The 21,338-nt window shown below is 34.8% G+C and overlaps 1 protein-coding gene across 1 annotated transcript in view; it reads left to right on the top strand.

Moving 5' to 3' along the window:
- Nucleotides 1-21,338, top strand: part of LOC149177180 (uncharacterized) — a 117,198-nt gene that overhangs the window by 553 nt on the left and 95,307 nt on the right. The window lies entirely within an intron of this gene.

Here is a 21,338-nt window from a genome sequence, read left to right as displayed (position 1 = left end):
ACATGCCAGCTGGAATAATAGAGTTGGAGCCGCGCAAATGGCTAAGAGGTGTTGAGAGAGTAGGGTTGCTAAACTTTCTCTGGGTGCCCCTATAAGGCACAATCTTCACCCAAAAATTATGATTTTCAATATGCACCCCCGTAAGGTATAATCTTCACCCAAAAAACTATCATGCTTGACAAAACGCCAAAATAGTTTTGTAAACTAAGACTTTTTCAAATCCTTTATGCTTCAAAACCCTTTAGAACTCCTTATAAAAACTACATACAATAAATTTTATAAAGATCCTTTATCATTTATGAACCCCTTCTAAAGAAATATTGTCCTTATATTAAACCCTTTTTATAACAAAATTAATACTCCTTTGATTAAAAAAAAAAACATCTTTTTTACATGACATGTTTTTAAAAATGTATCTCCATAGTCTTATGGGGTTCATGAATACCTTAGCAACGCACATGAACTTTAAATGAAACTTCCAACATTAAGAACTTAACTTGGGTTGCAGCCATTGGGGCTACAAATTTTTTCTCTAATTTTCACTATCGCTTGACTTTCAACAAATACCATACTTTTATTACACTCTTTGTGTCTTGATTGTGGTGGCTAATACACACAACATTTCGCAATACAATGGCACTAAAAGCCAATAACAACTGTCGGCCACTATTCCATCGTTATCTCCCCTTACAAATTCAAGGCTCTTGAATAACCCATAAAAAAAATAAACCATGTAGATCTTGCAGATTGGTGCTGCACTTCTCAAATACACAAAGGCTAATAAACCTTAGCTCCTTCTCAGCTCAACTCTAATACCAATTTTTTGGAAAGGTAGAAGAGAAAAAGCATAAATTCACACACAAATCACACGAGCTGTGACTCTTCTATTGATCACACAAAACTTGATGCTTACATTGAACTCGGTGAAGGGTATTTATCCTTTTCCAACTAGCGAATTTCCTAAAATATCTTGACATGCAACCACATGAAATCACACACTAAAAGTCATTTATCACTTGACTTGACTTGACTGAACACTCAAACACTCAATCACTCAATCCTTCAGTTAACTCACTCTCTATGTTTAGCCAACTCCTCATGCAGGAGTAATTATCTTGTTTTAACAAAAATGATCATAAGGGGTGTGCTTGTTAATTCAGTCGGTGTGTCATTCAACAGGGCATCACTGCATGCATCTGAATCTGAGGTCAAGCCTCCTCTCCCACACGCAGATAGTACCTTGATCCAAAGGTGCTCACTTAATTTCATCGAGCTCCTAGCACATCTAGTTACAAGCTCCTCTACGACTAAAATTATGAAGCATCATGGTCAATTAAATGGTGAAGCATGGGAGCGGGTTTTCTAGGTGAATAAATTCATGGCTCTTTGCCACTTAACCATTCATGGCCTTCATCCCATGGGCCTCCATCCTTTCAAAATCTTCAGGGGGGCTTTCCCTCTACTATGCCCATCCTCAACTCCATGCTTGTTTATTCAGCTTCTTCATGCATCTAACAGTCCATAATTTCATAGGAGAACACAAATTGTCATTGAGATATTGACACCAAGAATAGATTTTGGGATTTTGACATTTATCATCAAGAACTTGATTGTTTCGATCACATGCAAGCTTATTCGTTTAGCCTCCATGATTGGTCTTCAATTTCTTTAGGTATTCTGTCAGCCCTTGAACTTTGGTTCAATTCACAAGTCAATCTCTCTCCTCTTTGTGATTCCTTGTCCCATTGGAAATCTATATAGTTTAATTTGGTTATGGCCTTGACTCTTTAGCATTCTAGGCCCTCTCACTTGCTAAATTTTTATGAATTCTAGTGGATCTCCTAGGCATTTGTCTCTGTATCCCATTGGTAATCCACAAGTTTCAACTGGCACCCTACCTCTATGCATATTGATCATGTTCCCCTTCCTCCTTAAAGAAAGCACAATTTTGAGTGCCCAACCTCGTTCCTCGAATACACCTGACATTGAATTAAATACTTCTTGTTTGTGGGAATTTAAAATTTTCAATCTATGTTCCCTTCCCTGAGTGGCAATGAAAACCTGTAGAGTCCCACTTAGGTTTTGGGGGTCACCCCAAATGTCAACAATGCTCCCATCAAGAGGAATCCTTGACCTCATGGAAACTAAAGTGAAATTGCAGGAATAGATGCAGATCATCATCAACTTCATGGAAGAAATGCCGGAGCTTAAATTCAATATGGCTCACCAGGCAAATGAAGTTACTTAAATTCAACATGGCTCACCAGGAAAATGAAGTTGGCATGCTTCACCAACATATAGATACCCTCCAAGCCTATAACAATACTAGGACAAGTATTAGTGTCGAATCTAGTGTCTCTAATAGGCATGAAGGAAACTACCCTCTGAACCTCAACATGCCTTTAGTTGGGGATCCCAACACTCTCTTTTGATGTGCACTAAAATCAAATGTGTCTTGCTTCTTAGGCAATTTTGTAAAGCTTTCTCATATCGACACTTTATTTCTCCATGTCTTTTAGTTAGAATTTTGCTACTAGCATAAATTTCCTCCCTAAATAATTAAAAACAATTATGTACTCCATTTTCCACATATTTGTTATATCCTAAAACAAACTTTAACACAATATTATTTATTTTATATATTTAAAAAAAAATCATATAAACTAAAATCTCATTTAAAATTAATTTTTTTAAATATATTGTTTAGTTAAATATATTTTTTTTATTCTAAATAGTTAATTTATTTATCTATAATTAAAGAAAGTGAATTACTATTAGATTGAAAATCACAAATCAATAAAAACCATTTTAAATTTTACCCTAAAATCCAAAAAGAAAATTACTCACAGTATTCATAAGAAAAACCAATCTCTCTTTTCTAATCATAACTTAAACCAACTTTAATAAAAATTATGTACTTTTGAATGGGAAATTATTTACTTTCTAATAATATTTAGTTATAATTTTATATATGAAAATAAGTACTATTTTTAAATCTAGTGTAATTTCTTGTTTATTTTCATTTAAAATACTAATATAAAATAATTTATGATTAAATTCATTTTTTTTTTATAATTTAATATATTTTTTTATAATTAATTTTTTTTATTATTATTTAATATAATTTAATATAATATCATTTAATATGTTGTGTATGTTGCAAGTCTCACTTAACGGAAAAATATACATTCGAGAGGATAAGATTGAGGTTCTGGTATATTGATTTGATGTAAGTGGCATATCTACGATCTTAACAATGTTTATGCGTAAGCGTCATTCCCGTGCAAGGCTTCTTCTATGCTCCTATTGGGCATGTATATGCAGATGACTGGACATGATTAGGAATGGTAGCGTAGTTACATTAGTTTTCGGTGGTTTCTTTGGGGTTGTATGTTTATTTTATTTTTATTGTAGCTAAACCATATATTTCCTGGATCACACTCTATATTTCCTTGATCACGTAAAATCCATCGACTAGTAAGTGCCCGGATGAAACCTTACTATCGCATGACCAATACATTTCAGATAGTTATTTATCTTTCATTTAGATAGTTATGCGGAATATACTCTAATGGCATTGTCTAAATATTATTTTTTTTGTTTTTTTTTTTTGTTTTTGTTTTTTTTCCTATAATTATATTAAAAAGTTTTTTGAAGTTTTATTTGGAATTTGATGAAAAAATTTTGTTTATAATTTTTTTTTAGAGTTTTTGATCAAAATTTTATCAAAGAAATTTTGAGTTTTTATCTGGAATTTGATGAAACATTTTGCTGAAATTTCAAATTTTTTTGTTTAAAATAAATTTTTAATGATATATATGAATTCAGTGTTCTATATTTTTTTTAAAACACTAAAAATTTACAAATCAAATTTACAATTCCAACAAATTCATACCAAATTCTAATACATTAAAACATCATTAAGCATCATATATAAAACAGAACTTCATATATTATCACACCCAAACACCCAAAGATTCTTTGTTTTGTGGACCTAGCTTACAACCATTGATTGAATTTGGTGCATATATGGAGTTCTCCCCATCCCACCGTTTTTTAAAATAACAGGTTACTATGTTAATGTAATTCATTGACTAATTGCTAGTTTCTTTTACGGGAAGAAGAATAGTGTCGCTGCTCTCTCATCATTTTTTATGGGTCAATGTGACTTTGGGCGGTGATTGTAACGCAAATCTTAAATATAATAAGAATAAGTATTATTTATTTTATTTTATAGTATAGTGTCATGTTTTCATATATATATACACACACTTGAAGTTTAAAATCAAAGAACTAAAGCGGTCTTATATCAAAATATATATACTTGAAGTTTAAAATCACAAAACTAAAGCGGTCTCATATCAAAACATTTAAATATCAGGATAGGGTTGATAAAATACCATGCGCATCTATATACAAGAGTTTAGTGAGTTTTAGGTGTCATTGGGGGTGGTTTTGAATCGTGATTATGATGATTAAAGTGATATCAAAGCATTTAAATATGAGGATAAGGTTGATAAAATACCATGCGCATCTATATACAAGATTTTAGTGTGTTTTAGGTGTCATTGGGGTGGTTTTGAATTGTGATTATGATGATTAAAGTGATTTGAAATTCTGATAGTATTGATTTTTGTTAAAATTATTTGAAATTATGAATATAATGATTGGGATTGAATTTATGAAAATGTTTGATATTTGAAATTTAGAAAATAAATTTTATTATAAAATTAAATTTTTAAAATATTTTTTTACCATAGATTATAAAAAAAATAAAATTATATAAATAAGATTATTTTGTATATAGATAAAGAGTTAGGATTATTATAAAATGGTTGTATGGGAATGTTATTTTTAATTTTAGGATTATAAAAGGTTGGTTGGAATAAATAAAATGTAGTATAGAAATAAACAAGAGTATTTCTTGTCCATTATAATTTTTTGTATATATAGTGATAAATCAAAAGCTAGAGTGTCTAGAAGAAACGAGTTGCGTTGGGCCCAAGTATTACTGGTATAGTCAGTACTCTTCTTTATGTTGATGAGATTTTTCTTTTGGTAGGGAGATCTTACGATCTTGGCAAGCAACTATGAACCCTCCATGATTTATGTTCTAGGATGGGTATGAACGAAATTCATGATAATTCAGTCCAAAAAGATCATTTATGATACTTTTGTTTATAACAACAACTTGGTGTTAGAATATTTAACTACTACTTGTCTATATGTATGTGTGATCATTATTGATACAATTGAGTTTGTTCCTATTGTTTAGGAGTTTCTTGAGGCCTAGTTGGATGAGATATTTTCTCCAACTAGTTAGTCAGCTAGTTTGGTGTTTGGTTGAAACATTTTCTCAATTGAGTGAATGGATTCAAGATACTTTTCCTTATCTTGAGACTAAGTTTCTTGTATTAATACTTATAACATTATTATTTTGAATAGCTCAACACAATTAATATGATATCAGAGTATATCTAGGCATAACTCCCTCACAGGAGGGCCCATGTGAAACCCCAAAGAGTAGGAGCACTAGGATTGTGAAGACTGTTGTATTGTGTGGAAGAGGCACATAATTTATGCAAATATTTGAGCTTGCTAGCCAACATCTATTTACTCTTCCAAGAATCAAGATAGATAATGGTGTTATATTATTTGTGCGAATATTTGAGCCTCGTGGTCAATATCTACATACAATTCCAAGAATTAGGGTAGATAATCGGGTTACAAACAAACATGTTATAACATGAGGTTCTACTTACCACTCTAAGAATTAGGATAGATAATTGTGGAGAGGATCCCCACCACACTAACACTTACATCTAATACTATTCAAAGAATCAAGTTAAATAATCGTGTTATAGACAAACATGTCATAACCCGAGATTATAAGCTAGGTGAAGAGAAAGACAACAAACTGCCCCACTACACTACCTACACTTACTTGAGATAAGACATTGTTGGTATTTCTTGTATGTTTGTTGTATTAAGGAGCAAAGACACTGGAGATCGTGGACCTAGTTAGTGACCATGGAGTGCAGACCTAGAAATTGTTGTGCATGTGAAGATAAATAGTGTGTTGTGTGGTGCGAACGTTGTGTGAAGCATGTGTATTAACCAAGTGAAACAATCATGTTGGCTGTGAGTTGTGTCACTGTTATGAGTACAAAGCTGAGCCTCCACGGGTTGTGATTAGATTGGAAGAGTTGTTGGTGTGCCTGTTATGACCGTTGAGTCTCCAACGGCTGTGTGGGGTATTCGAAGAGTTGACTAGTGCAGATATGTTCAATGAACTGTTCATGCAGTTGTGTTCAAAGTGTTGTGTTTGAGTGCTTTGTGTGAAGGTCAACCTGTGTAAAGTTTGTTTGTTTCTCATTGTGGAGTTGAGTAGACTGTGTGCCTTTATAGCTTTTGTGAATCTTAGAATGCATGGTCTATTTGTAGAAGTCGTCCTGTGGCTATGTTCCACTATTAGATTACTTCCATATCAAAGGAAATCACTAAAATATGGCGCATCATTTCTCAAACTTGGGCCAGTGCTATTGCCCAGAAAATTCATGTGGACGTTTTTCGTGCAGATTAATTGGAAAATAGGAAGTGAAGGAATAGGAGAGCGCTCCAAGTAATTTTGTCCGTAATAATTTTTCTCTTCCATTTAACAATTGAGTTGTTGTCGTCACGAAGGAATTGTTGAAAGGGCATGCGGAAAAGAATCTAAGGACTCATTTGAACTAAATCGTGGTTGAGCATAGTTGTTCCACAGTCAAATTGTCTTGGTGATGGTGAAATGGGCCAATGGCCACTAGTATTATATAAAATAGGAGATTCACTATTAGATATTTGAATTGAAATTGCTTTGCATTTTTCCTTGAGTTTTTTGGATCATTTCTAGTTATATTGATTAGCATTTCCCAATTTCCCCTTGGGCCAATCTCCTAGTGTTCAATATAACTACTCGTAGGAGCCCTAAATCTACGTCAACAACATGTTTTTTTTGGGTTCTAAAATGAATGTATCCTAGGTAACCCAATTTGAAAATGTTCATAAAATTCTTATCTCCAGAGTGAACGCCAAAGATAATTTCACAAGAGGATTCAAACTTCAAGGTTTCTAACATTTATTAGGACTTTGATGCCTTGAATGCAATGATGGAGAAAATGAATTCGCTTGTGAATGGTGGGTATCAGGGTAGGAACTCCTTGTATACCCAAATTGTTAATGAAGTGTCATTCATAATTGAGTATACAATTCAAGTTTGTATTAGATTAGAGGAAGGCCATGGAATGAGCAAGGGGAAACTACAAATCATGAAATTTGTAGCTGTCAGTTCATGTGAAGATTCAAACTTGGTTCATGCTTTGATTTGTGAATTAAAACCCAAACTTAGCGATGGGTCCAAAAGGATGCATATTTTCCTAAGGATGAGGCCTCACTCAAGCAAAGAGTAAATATGGTTGTCGAGAGACACACGACAAAATATGGAGGCCAAGAAAAACAAGATGATGCATTGAAGATGCACTAATTGTGGAGGCACTACAAGTGGAGAACAACTGCATATTATGGACGAAAATTTTTAGAATAATTTTCTATTGTATGAGATGAAATGGGCACAAGAGGCTATCAAACTTGTGTGGAGCTGTACAACTATTTTTGAGGTATGAATTTGATTGAAATCATGGTTACTATTTCGGATCAATGTTTGTGCAATATTTGAGGCTTGGAGTATACCTACAATGTTGGATGTGAAAATTTCTTGGAATCACTAAAAGTAAGAATATTAGACTCCAACCTCAATATGGTAGTGAAGTTATTTTTTATAATTAGCTAATCTAACAAATAAAGCATGGAGATCCAAGACAATCACTAAAATGGAGATGGAAATATTTCAATTTAAAACACCGAGTTTGTGTATGAGTGGTAAAGTGAAATTATGTAGGGTATTTAATCTTGTTGAGATTTGTAAAAGGAACATATTGAGAGTAGTCAACTCAATATGTGGGTGCAAGGCTGTTAGAATTGACTACTCTAACAATTGTTTAGTAGAAACTTCGAGAAAAATAAGTCAAGATGATCAATATATTCCTAACGAAAGGAAAACAAGAAGAGAAATGGAAGATCCTATGTAAACATGTGCATGATTTCAAAGAAGGACCATGTGTGTCAGAGAAAACAAAGACAAAGATAACATGTGTGTGAGAGGAAGCAGGTGAAAACACTTGTGATAGAGACAATGTAGACAATACTTGTAGCAATGTTATGGCTACAATGAATATTAGAATAAAATCTACGATGATGGATTGATATAGGTAAAATTGTGTGAAATAAATTAAACTCGTACTTATGTTTTAATGTAAGTCACACATGTCATGTGATGCTTTGGTCCTTGAATTTTTTTATGTACCTGGTATCGTCTTAAGTTGGAGTATATTGTGTCAGTATATGTAACACCCTCCTCCCACATCTACTAAAGTAACCGGCCAAGCAGGGTAAACACATGACAAGGAGTTACTATGATATGATTTGACTCCCTATGTGTGACTTAAGGAAGTGGAACCAACAAAACAGATCACACACACCTTCCACATCAACAACATGACAACCAGGAGCCATCCCAACTACTCAAGTAACCAACTCCTAAGACCAACTGAAGTTTTAATGCATCAAACCCCTGGACGTTCCCTTGATATGGACAAGAGTGCATCTAGGAGGATCCAATTGCTAACACAACAAGGCATGGGTGTGTTCGAGGATTTTTCTCCTCAGTCCCGTGCCTGCAACTCGGAGATTCATGCCACATTTGCAGGCCCAGAGCCTAGGTCACCACCCAAAACTCAATGAGAGGTTCAAAAATGAAATTTCAGAGCATAACAAAGATACATTTGCAAAAACATCAACAAGGACTAGACTAGACCCCTACTAGCCATGACAAGCATTTTGTCATACATGTAACAAATATGAAAGCTACATGTCTTAACAATAGAATTAAGCATAGGGGTTTCATACTTATTTGATAATTGCTAAGAAACATTGATGCCTGAACACATTAGTTGCAATTTCATCTATTAGGCCATGAATACATTGCTCATTCATCTACAAGTAAAAACATAATGAGAGCCATACATAGCCATTGTCATAATACAAGTTCATAGCCAACATAATAACAACAAAAATACCAAGGAAATAATATCCATATAATCCATATGCAAACCAATATAATACTCATGAATTAACAAGGAGATATAACCTCATATTAATGATGCAAAAACCATATGGGTTTGGGACATCCATGAACCACCTGACCATAGACATGGCTGACCTAAATCTCTCTTCAACTAGTCACCCTCGTGCCATATTCCAACCATGAATGTGGGATCTCATAAAACACATCAATAAAAATCATCCAGAGCTTCCAGAGGCCAAAGAAACTCAACCCTCAACTAGTGATTCCACCTCATGGACAGACATCATTAAGCATCACTAGATTGGTCTCTACCCAAGTTGTCGAGGGTTCCAGAGCATTTTTTCCAACCAAGGCTCTACGACCAGTAACTGAACCCATAACTGTCGTAGGGCTCTAGAGCGTTTGTCCAACCAAGGCTCTAGAACTAGTAACTCAACCCAAGATGTTACAAGACTCCAAAGCATTTGTCCAATCAAGGCCCAGGAACTAGCGACTCAACCCAAGCTAAAGTAAACATGAGAACCAACTAGAAAAAAAAATAAATGAACCCACAAGACCATGTCTATACAGGAAATGACAAGGCTAGGCAAATAAACTATCAATCCAAGCAATCCTCCATGCCAATGACAGATCATAACCAAGAAACAACATGCATATGTCATGCATGCCAAAAATAGTGAGGAAAACATACATGCAACTTGGTACCTGCAAGAAAAACCCATTGTAGTTGCTAATCCTGATGTCCTTTTGCGCTTTCCTGCATTTCCTTTACCTTATTGCTCCAAAACTCCAAGTATGCCACAATCCTCCTATTAGGTTCCTATACCAATAGGAGTCATAATTTTTGAATGGCTAAGATTAAATCTGTAATATGTACATACCTTTGGTTTCTGCAAACGTTTTCCATATTCAAAAAATTAAAAAAATGTAAAGAGGGTATTTCCTAAAAGAAAAATCAAAGGACAAAAATAATAAAAGTGTCAAAAAAGATGAAAAATATGAACCCCAAAGAAAGAAAAGACCAAGAAAGTGTGCTAGTCAAAATGGCACTACTATGTACTTTTTTATGCAAAATAAATGATTGTGTGCAGTTTGTAACCTATGCCACAAGTCCATGATAATCAAAATGTTTAAAATTGGCTATTTCATGCTTTCAATTTCATGTTTATAGATAGAGAAAAAAAATCTGACCAAACAGTGTAATCTTGGCAGATGATTAGATTAGGTAGAGTGAATAAAAGAAGCTCAACTATTTAATCTGAGCCCTTGGATGTAATAAGGTTAGACTTAGTTAGATTACTATTGTAAAAGAAAATAAAAATGTTTTGATAAGGATTTGCGAGCTTAAGTGCACCCTAATAAAGAGAAGTAAAAATGGTAGGATGAGTAGATGGGTAAGTTGTAGAAAGGTTGCAGAATTGTGATGATTGTTAGACAAAAGCATATTTATCACCCTCATCAAGAAAATTCCAAGTATGAATAAGCAATTGGGCACGCATTAAGATTACAAAGTCAACTAATTAATTTCCCCATTCATTTCACCCTTAATTTTACTAATTTCCCATACGCAAAGTCTTAAGTACTCAAAAATCTTAAGTCAAAGGGGCTCAGAGCATTTCTATGACTTTTGGAGGGACCAGACCCTCAGCCTAATGACTTATAGGTCCTAAGTACTAAAATTCCCCCCACAAACATTACCCCCCTTCACTATCCCTCATTTTCCCAAAAAAATCCCTTTCCTAAGGTAAAACACCATTTTTCCTAAGGAAAAACCATTACCCCCAAGTAAACCCCTTTTCCTAAGAAAACCCACAAAAATAACACTAAGCCTAAGTTATAATGTGTTTATACAAAGCCAATGAATTATAAATGTACATTGTACTTAGCGCTAAATCCATTTACCACTTTCGTTCATATTAACTTTTAATTTTATTTATATATTTCCCAAAAATACCCTCTCCCGTATGTATTTATTAAATCCCTTTAATTTTAATATCCCATCCCCGAAGTTTGTAATATAAACTTTATAAATAAAACCTCGACAAATGACGTAAATTAATTGATTTGCAATTAATTAAAAAATCAAACCTTTCACCAATAAAATCATGCCCAATGCATTAACCCTGCTTTAATCCATCATTTAATTAAAATCACCACACTTAAACATTAGCCGGACCCCTCCATTACCCTCCGCACAACTCCCAAACCCGATCACCGTGCGATCACCTCCCCTTTGATCCAATGGTTATTAACCATATCGAGCGGGCCCGACGTCCAAACATTACCCACCCAATATGAGTGGTTTTAGGCTGAGCCCGCTTGCTACGTGTCATTCAGTCTATAGAATCAGGCGACCTCCCCCAAAACCACCTAGTGCTCATAAGCGGTGTGAAATAAATTGCATACTGCCACCCGCTACATGAAAAATCGTCCACTGTTCACTTTGCGCCAAAATTAAAACAAATCAAACGTTTACCCCCCCAAAAGTTGACATTCGTACATAAACATAAAAACCTCAGTTTTGCTCGTTTTCACTTGTTTGTGCAGTAAAACCCTGTGTAACCCTTCTGCACCACCTGAAGCCTATGCTAACCAATTCAAGCATGGTTTACCTCCCGAAATCCTTTTGGACTCACTCCATAGACCTATAAAGCTCGATAAAGCCATTAATGACCCGCCCTGTCAACCCAACGTTTTCCTAACAATTTGTTTTGTTTTACAGGCGGTAAAAAGACCGAAACCTTGGATAAAAAGTCTTAATACTAGTCATAAGACCTATTTACTCCGAGACTGTTATCAAATCTATTCAAATAGAGATAGAAAATAAAACATACCATTAAAAGATAAGCAGATGAAATGTGGAATTTAATGCTCTTTGTCTTAACTGTTTACTTTCTCACTGTTTTCTGCTAAACTATCTTAGTCTAGGAATTCTTAATTGCTCCCTTACTTCCGTAGTTTCCCTCCTTTAGGTCCATAGTAAAGGATTCTTAGTTGCCCTTTGCTACTGATCTCCTTCTGTTCTTCATCTTGATCCCAGTTTAAGGATTCTTCATTGCCCTTTCACCCTGGTTAGGACTACCTCATCCATTTGAACCTGCAGATTTGCTTTTTGTTGTGCTAGCCTGCCCTATGAACTCCTCCTTTAGTAATTGATCTGATCCAGTTAAGCCACTCTTTGATTGAATCCATAGCCCAATGGCTTGAAGGCCTACTCTATCCATCTGTTCCCAGAGTTCACCACCCAATCAAAATCAAAACCTCATAAGCATTAAGAACTAGCGTAAAATCCCATCCAAAACAAAGTTAAATTATAAAGAAAGAGCCCTCTCTAGACTTAGGTTGGCTAGAACCCAAGCCTAAAAGATTATGTTTGTGGTTACCTCGGAAATTTCTTTCTTTAACCTTGAAAAAATTCTGAGTGATAACATAGTGGCGACCATACTAGGCAGAACTAACATTTTCTTTAGAATTTTTTTACAGGTTTAGATTTGATCTATGATGGTGGACAATTATTAGACACACAAAGGTTAAAATCATCCACCTGGCGACTCCAAATCAATTCCACAATCAAGAATCCACTGGAGAAATAAACCTGAAAGAAATATATGAAAGGATTAGGCTTTGAGCTTGGATTATTATCCAAGACATTATGTTCTTTCTCATCAATAAAGTTTTCCAATGTATATTATATTTTAGAGAAGATTTTAGATTAATTTTTTATTATTTCCCTTTGAAAATTGTAGATATAAAGTCTCCTTTCACATTTGAACAACAGTCTTCTAACTCTTATGAAGATCATTTTTCAATTGAGGAGCATCAAAAAATCAAGACTAATCATACAATCCCTATACATATTCCAATACCTCATAAAGTTGCTGATAGATATTAGCCACTCATATTACCTCCTACACTCCATGCTTTCCCTAACAATTATTACAAGCATCTCCCTAGGTTTGATGGAAAGAATGGTATCACTACTACAAAACATATTCAAGGTTTTGAGAATCTTGATTTATTTGAAATTGATGAAGATGATGTTATTATCAGGATTTTTGCTCTTTCTTTGCAAAGTAGAGTAAAGAGTTGGTTCAAGAATTTACCTATTGCAAGCATCTCAAATTTCCAATAGTTTGTCAAAATTTTCCTTGATAGATGCAGAATAAAAGTCAACCTTCTTGTGATGATAGAAGAATATAATTAGTTAAGAAGACATCCAGATGAAACAATACAAGAATTTTTAGACAGATTTAATCAAGCCTATTATTCAATGCCATCAAATATAAGACCTCCCCATAATTCAATGCTTTTGCATTACCCAAGAGCATTTTATCTAGAGATAGAATTTCAACTAAGAGAAAGAAACCCCTCAACGCTAGTACATATGCAAGGCATTGCAGTAGATGTAGAAGTTAATTTGCAAACTAGAAGAGAAAATTTGAAAGCAGAAAAAGAGGAAAAACTCGACATTCTGATGAAGAAAACAGAGGAAATGATGCAGAAGATCACCACAAAAGATGATTTTTTTGCTCAAAATCACCATGACACATTTATTTCACAAAAGGAAAAGGTTGATATTCATGAACAAATTCCTACCAACTCCAACTACCATAGATCAGAAGATAGATTCATAGAGCAATATGTGGAGGAGAAATCTCCTAATCTAATGTGTATGTTTGATGACATTACTTCTTTTGATGATTTGCCCAAATATGATCAGTATGATGATAATTATGTTCTTCAAATCCAAACTAACTTTACAGAGAAATCAGAAGCTAGTTTGGGGAATAAGGAAATTCAGTTTCAGCAGCTTGAAAACAATGATCATTTTATCCATATCAGCTATGAAAGTGAAGAAAAAGGTGCAAAAAATTTGGAAATAAGTGTAGCTTCTTTGCCTCTTTGTTTTGAATCATTTCAGTTTTTAATGGAAATGTGGTATAACATCTCTAAAGTAAAGGATGAGCAGCTTATAGAAACCTATGAAGTTCAATTCAAACCTATATGCAATAGGTTGCAGCAATCCTTCCAAGTTGTTTATGATCCAATCACTGATAGGTTGGATAATGAATGCAATCAGAATTTTTCTCCATTAACAGATTATGAGAGTCAAAATCAAGATGATAAAAGTTTCACCAGACAGACATTTCAATCAGTAGAAGTATCATCACAAGGCTCATCTAAAAGTCTGCAGGGTGTTAAAGATAAAAGTGACATTTCAGTTTCATGGCATGGAAGCCATCCAGAACAAGTGTGCAATTGCTTAAATTAGTTGAACAATAGTGTATATATTTTGGAAGATCCTTTTGTACATTTTTTAGAGTCTACAAAGGAAATCAAGTATTTCCTTAACTTCTCATTGGTTGACAAGGTTATATTTGGCTTTAGAATCTCAGTTTTAATCACAAACAAGCACAAGCAGCAAAATTCACCAATGTATATGATGCTTGGATGGTTGCATTGGCTGTTTCATTTTACCTAACCAGCAGTTGAACAATTGATTAGAGTAAGTAGGTAGAATTTCAATTTGAATAAATTTAGTTTTCAGCAGCAAGTTTATGTTAGATCAGATTTCAGTTTGAAGAAAAGGGTGCATTTTCAGTTCAAAAGTTTTAGTCACAAAGATTATACAACAGAGCATACACATGTGTGGGATTAGCCCAATGGATCAGGCTACTAGTCGACAATGTTCTTGACATTTCACAAGGAAATGCCATCCCCAAGTGGAGCCACTATTAGGTTCCTATACCAATAAGAGTCATAATTTTTGAATGGCTAAGATTAAACTTGTAATATGTACATACCTTTGGTTTCTGCAAATGTTTTCCATATTCAAAAAATTAAAAATTGTAAAGAGGGTATATCCTAAAAGAAAAATCAAAGGTCAAAAAAGATGAAAAATATGAACCCCAAAGAAAGAAAAGACCAGGAAAGTGTGCTAGTCAAAATGCCACTACTATTTACTTTTTTATGCAAAATAAATGATTGTGTGCAGTTTGTAACCTATGCCACAAATCCATGATAGTCAAAATGTTTAAACTTGGCTATTTCATGCTTTCAATTTCATGTTTATAGATAGAGAAATAAGATCTGACCAAACAGTGTAATCTTGGCAGATGATTAGATTAGGTAGAGTAAATAAAAGGAGCTCAACTGTTTAATCTGAGCCCTTGGATGTAATAAGGTTAGACTTAGTTAGATTACTATTGTAAAAGAAAAGAAAAATGTTTTGATAAGGGTTTTCTAGCTTAAGTGCACCCTAATAAAGAGAAGTAAAAATGGTAGGATGAGTAGATGGGTAAGTAGTAGAAAGGTTGCAGAATTTTGATGATTGTTATGCAAACACATATTTATCACCCTCGTCATGAAAATTCCAAGTATGAATGAGCAATTTGGCATGCATTAAGCTTACAAAGTCAACTGATTAATTTCCCCATTCATTTCACCCTTAATTTTACTAATTTCCCATAAGCAAAGTCTTAAGTACCCAAAATCTTAAGTCAAAGGGGCTCAGAGCATTTCTCTGACTTCTGGAGGGACCGGACCCTCGGCCCAATGACTTATAGGTCCTAAGTACTAAAATTCCCCCCACAAACATTACCCCCCTTCACTATCCCTCATTTTCCCAAACAAATCCCTTTCCTAAGGTAAAACACCATTTTTCCTAAGGAAAAACCATTACCCCCAAGTAAACCCCTTTTCCTAAGAAAACCCACAAAAATAACACTAAGCCTAAGTTATAATGTGTTTATACAAAGCCAATGAATTATAAATGTACATTGTACTTAACGCTAAATCCATTTACCGCTTTCGTTCGTAACTTTTAATTTTATTTATATATTTCCCAAAAATACCCTCTCACGTATGTATTTATTAAATCCCTTTAATTTTAATATCCCATCCCCAAAGTTTGTAATATAAACCTTATAAATAAAACCTCGACAAATGACGTAAATTAATTGATTTGCAATTAATTAAAAAGTCAAACCTTTCACCAATAAAATCACACCCAATGCATTAACCCTGCTTTAATCCATCATTTAATTAAAATCACCGCACTTAAACATTAGCCAAACCCCTCCATTACCCTCTGCACAACTCCCAAACGTGATCACCGTGCGATTGCCTCCACCTTGATCCAACGGTTATTAACCATATCGGGCGGGCCGACGTCCGAACATTACCCACCCGATATGGGTGGTTTTAGGCCGAGCTCCCTTGCTACGTGTCATTCAATCTATAGAATCAGGCGGCCTCCCCCAAAACCACTAAACCGCATATCGCCGCCTGTTACATGACAAAATGTCCACTTTTCACTTCGCGCCAAAATTCAAGCAAATCAAATGTTTACCCACCAAAAGTTTACTTTCACGTATAAACACAAAAACCTCAGTTTCACTCGTTTTCGCCTATTTGTGCAGTAAAATCCTGTGTAACCCTTCTACGCCACCTGAAGCCTCTGCTAACCAATTCAAGCATGGTTTACCTCCCGAAATAATTTTGGACTCACTCCATAGACCTATAAAGCTCGATAAATCCATTAATGACCCTCCTTGTCAACCCAATGTTTTCCTAATAGTTTGTTTTGTTTTACAAGCGATCAAAAGACCGCATCCTTGGATAAACAGTCTTAATACTAGTCATAAGACCTGTTTACTCCAAGACTGTTATCAAATCTATTCAAACAGAGATAGAAAATAAAACATACAGTTAAAATACAAGCAGATGAAACATGGAATTAAATGATTTACTGTTGAAATAGGTAGTAAAAACCTAAAATATATAGTGAAGGTAAAAGGACACAGTAAAGAATAGTCAATAAAACCCTGAAAAACGACGTAAACTAATCGATTTGCGATTAATTAAAAATTCAAACCTTTCACCAATAAAATCACGCCTCATGCATTAAAATCACCTTAATCCATCATTTAATTAAAACCACCGCGCTTAAACATTAGCCATACATCTCCATTACCCTCCGCACAACTCCCAAACCCGCTCACCATGCAATCGCCTCCCCTTTGATCCAATGGTTATTAACCATATCGGGCGAGCCCTATGTCCGAACGTTACCCACCCGATATGAGTGGTTTTAGGTCGAGCCCCCTTGCTACGTGTCGTTCAATCTATGGAATCGGGCGGCCTCCCCCAAAACCACCCAGCGCTCATAAGCGGTGCGAAATAAACCACATATCGCCGCCCGCTACATGACAAACCATCTACTTTTCACTTCGCGCCAAAATTCAAACAAATCAAATGTTTACCCACCAAAAGTTGACTTTCGCATATAAACACAAAAACCTCAGTTTCACTCGTTTTTGCCTGTTTTTGCAGTAAAACCCTGTGTAACCCTTCTATGCCACCTGAAGCCTCTGCTAACTAATTCAAGCATGGTCTACCTCCCGAAATCATTTTGGACGCACTCCATAGACCTACAAAGCTCGATAAAGCCATTAATGACCCTCCCTGTGAACCCAATGTTTTCCTAATAGTTTGTTTTGTTTTATAGGCGATCAAAAGACCGCATCCTTGGATAAATAGTCTTAATACTGGTCATAAGACCTATTTAGTCCAAGACTATTATCAAATCTATTCAAACAAAGATAGAAAATAAAACATACAATTAAAAGAGAAGCAGATGAAACATGGAATTAAATGATTTACTGTTGAAATAGATAGTAAAAACCTAAAATATATAGTGAAGGTAAAAGGACACAGTAAAGAATAGTTAAAGTGTATTAGGGTTAAAGAGTATCAGATTGAAGACCAAGTCAAGTAAAGAAGTTAGCATGAAGACAAAAAGCAGGGAAGACAATTAAAATGAAAAAACATAGCGGTAAAAGTAAACATGGAGGCAGTAAGGGTTAAACAAAGATGAAAACACTTTCACTAGCAACAAAGAAGTTTATCTAAAGTAAAAGTGAAAAACAGTTAAAAGAAATTTAAGGTTAAAAGATGAAATCAAAGCAGAAATGGTACATTCTTCAAAAATTTCCTGTTTAAGTCAAAGTTTTGCAGAAACTATTATGGCCAATCCAAGATGAATTTTGAGAAACTGGAGGAGGTTTTTGTTCCTAACATGCCAATCTACAAAAACCTATCTCACCATTTACATAGGTATTACCAAAAGTGAGATAAGTGCATGTCTTCACAGCCTATTTTTCAAACTGTGTAAAGTCTTATTTTTGACACCTTTTTGCAGAGAATATTGTGAACACCTGGAGCTAAATTTTGGGAAACTAAGCGACTTTTATCTCAACAACATACTTACCTATAATAACCTCTTTCACATTTTACATATCTATCAATTATTGAGACATACAAATGTATCAATGGACCCTAATTTTGTAGAATTGCTGGAGCAAAATGCACAAAGAAAGGATGTAGTTAGTGACTGGGATGCCTCATCATCAATTAAGAGTTGCTATCAAATTCGACTTTCTCTTATTTGTCACCATAAATCCATAAAAATAGTGCCAAATAGATTCATTAGTTTTGAATGTCCTTTATTTAAGTTCTATTAGTGTAAAACAGTTTGAGATATTTGTAAAACCAATCTTGATTTTTTTTCAAGATATTTCAGTTTAGAAATTGTATAAATACTTCTTCATTTGAAGTATTTTGGGTGGATTCAAAGAAATTCCTATAGACATTTCATATCAAGTTAACGAGCTATTGTAATCAAGACTAGATTGGCTTGCTGGATCATGGAATAAAGTTAAAGACATTTCATAGGATTCTTGTCCACAGTGGAAATAAAATAAGTATTATCTCTTCATGTTTATAAATATTCACATGTGTCTCTATGAAATCTTAATGGTAAACAAGGAATGATATTTCATGATTAGCTTTAATGCTCTTTGTCTTGACTGTTTACTTTCTTGTTTTCTACTAAACTATCTTAGTCTGGGAATTCTTAATTGCTCCCTTACTTCCGTAGTTTCCCTCCTTTAGGTCCATAGTAAAGGATTCTTAGTTTCCCTTTGCTACTGATCTCCTTCTGTTCTTCATCTTGATCCTGGTTTAAGGATTCTTCATTGCCCTTTCACCCTGGTTAGGACTACCTCATCCATTTGAACCTGTAGATTTTCTTTTTGATATGCTAGCCTGCCCTATGAACTCCTCCTTTAGTAAATGATCTGATCCAGTTAAGCCACTCTTTGATTGAATCCATAGCCCAATGGCTCGAAGGCCTACTCTGTCCATCTGTTCCTAGAATTCCACCACCCAATCAAAATCAAAACCTCATAAGCATTAAGAACTAGCTTGAAATCCCATCCAAAACAAAGTTAAATTATAAAGAGAGAGCTGTCTCTAGACTTAGGTTGGCTAGAACTTGAGTCTAAAATATTACGTTTGTGGTTAACTCAGAAATTTGTTTCTTTAACCTTGAGAAAATTCTGAGTGATAACACCTCCAAGAGTGCTCCAAGAAAACTCTAAGTGTCCAAGAGTATGAGAGAGAGAGCTCCAAAACTGAACTGACAAAAGTTTGTGAACTGATCCTAAAAATCCTTTTTATTAATGAGGCCTCTATTTTCTTCATTTTCCATTATTTTCCTTCATTTTTATCCTCACATGCAACATGTGACCTTTCACCTCGCTTTTCTCTTAATTTCCATTATTTTCATAAATAAATGTGCCAAAATGCCACTTTGCCTTTCCAAAGCCTTAGTCGTTGCCTTTGTCAATTTCCTTAGTCATTAATCAATCACCACTGATCCCTATAAATATGCTTTTTTCCAACATTCAACTTGGAATACGTGTCCCATGACCTTGGTAAATATTTTTCCTTTGTTAATTTTTACATGAATTTCTGACGAGGGTTGTTACAGAACCCTACCCCTTGGGGGAACACCGTCCTCGGTGTTCAACAACACCTACAACCAACAAGGCTGCTATAAGGAAAATATACTGCCCATGGACCTTTATAACTTAGCTCTCTACAGTATTTACAATGATCATCCTATTGAGAAGCAAATTATCATGAAAAATTAAAAAGTATAGCATCATAATGACATGACACCCATACCACTTATTGAAGCTTTATAATATAGATCATAGTAGTATTTACATCCATATACATATGTGCATATACCAAATATCACCAAAACATGTACCAAAACAAATGCCAAAGACATATACCAAAATGTCCGCTCAACTAGCGAATAAGGAAGGATACATAGCCTGCATTTGATCCGTGTAGGTTTTAACCCGTACAGAAATTACCTCCATACAAATTCTGAAACATAGAAAATAAACAATGTGAGAGCATAACACATAAAACACATATACACAGAGATTTTCGCCTGGATCCCAAAATCGGGACTACTAGCTTGATTTTTCATTATGTTTCTTTCAATGTTACAATATATATTTATACATGTCGAAGCATCCAATACCATGGACGGAAAACCATCACGTCTAAAACCATGGACGAAAACCATCACATCCAAAAACATGTGAGAAAATCATGCACAAAACCATAGGTGGGTCCACCCAACCTAACACCCCTCAAACCCCCATAGAGTGGGGTTACCTGCACCCCTCAAACCCCTATGACCCCCCCGCTACACAATCAGTGCAATGAAGGGGGGACTGCACCCCCCCTCTAACCCCCTGGTTAACTATGTGGGTTAGTTGTGGAAAGAATATAACACAACCCAACATTCTCCCACTTGTTATTTTCTTTCCACAGGGGGCCACAAAAGAGCTTAGTCATTTATCCATCCCTGCAATGCCCATTGTTTCCCTACACCAAGAGAACTTCTCAAAGCTCACAGATTTTGTCAATTCATCTGCAGTATTCTTCAAAGTGTCCACCTTTACCAGCAACACCTTTTTGTCTTCTATCATATCCCTCACAAAGTGATACTGAACATCAATGTGCTTTGTCTTTGAATGATATGCAGGGTTCTTTGCCAAGAAAATTTCACTTTGGTTGTCACAGTTTATCCTTATAGCTCCCTGTACTAACCCCATACTTGAACACAATCTCTGCAACCAAACTGTTTCCTTTCTTGCATGAGTGGCTGTCATGTATTCTACCTCTGTAGTTGATAGTGCCACTACAAATTGTTTCTTACAGATCCAACTGACTGCACCTCCAAATAGGTTAAGCACATACCCACTTGTAGATCTTCTTTGATCCAGATCTC

This window comes from Pinus tabuliformis, chromosome 4_1 (genome assembly GCF_031772625.1).
Source record: "Pinus tabuliformis cultivar Carrire ecotype Pingquan chromosome 4_1, CPIR1, whole genome shotgun sequence".
In the NCBI taxonomy this organism is placed as follows: Eukaryota; Viridiplantae; Streptophyta; class Pinopsida; order Pinales; family Pinaceae; genus Pinus; species Pinus tabuliformis.
The sequence above is the reverse complement of the archived record's forward strand: the minus strand, read 5'-3'. Positions and strand labels throughout refer to the sequence as shown.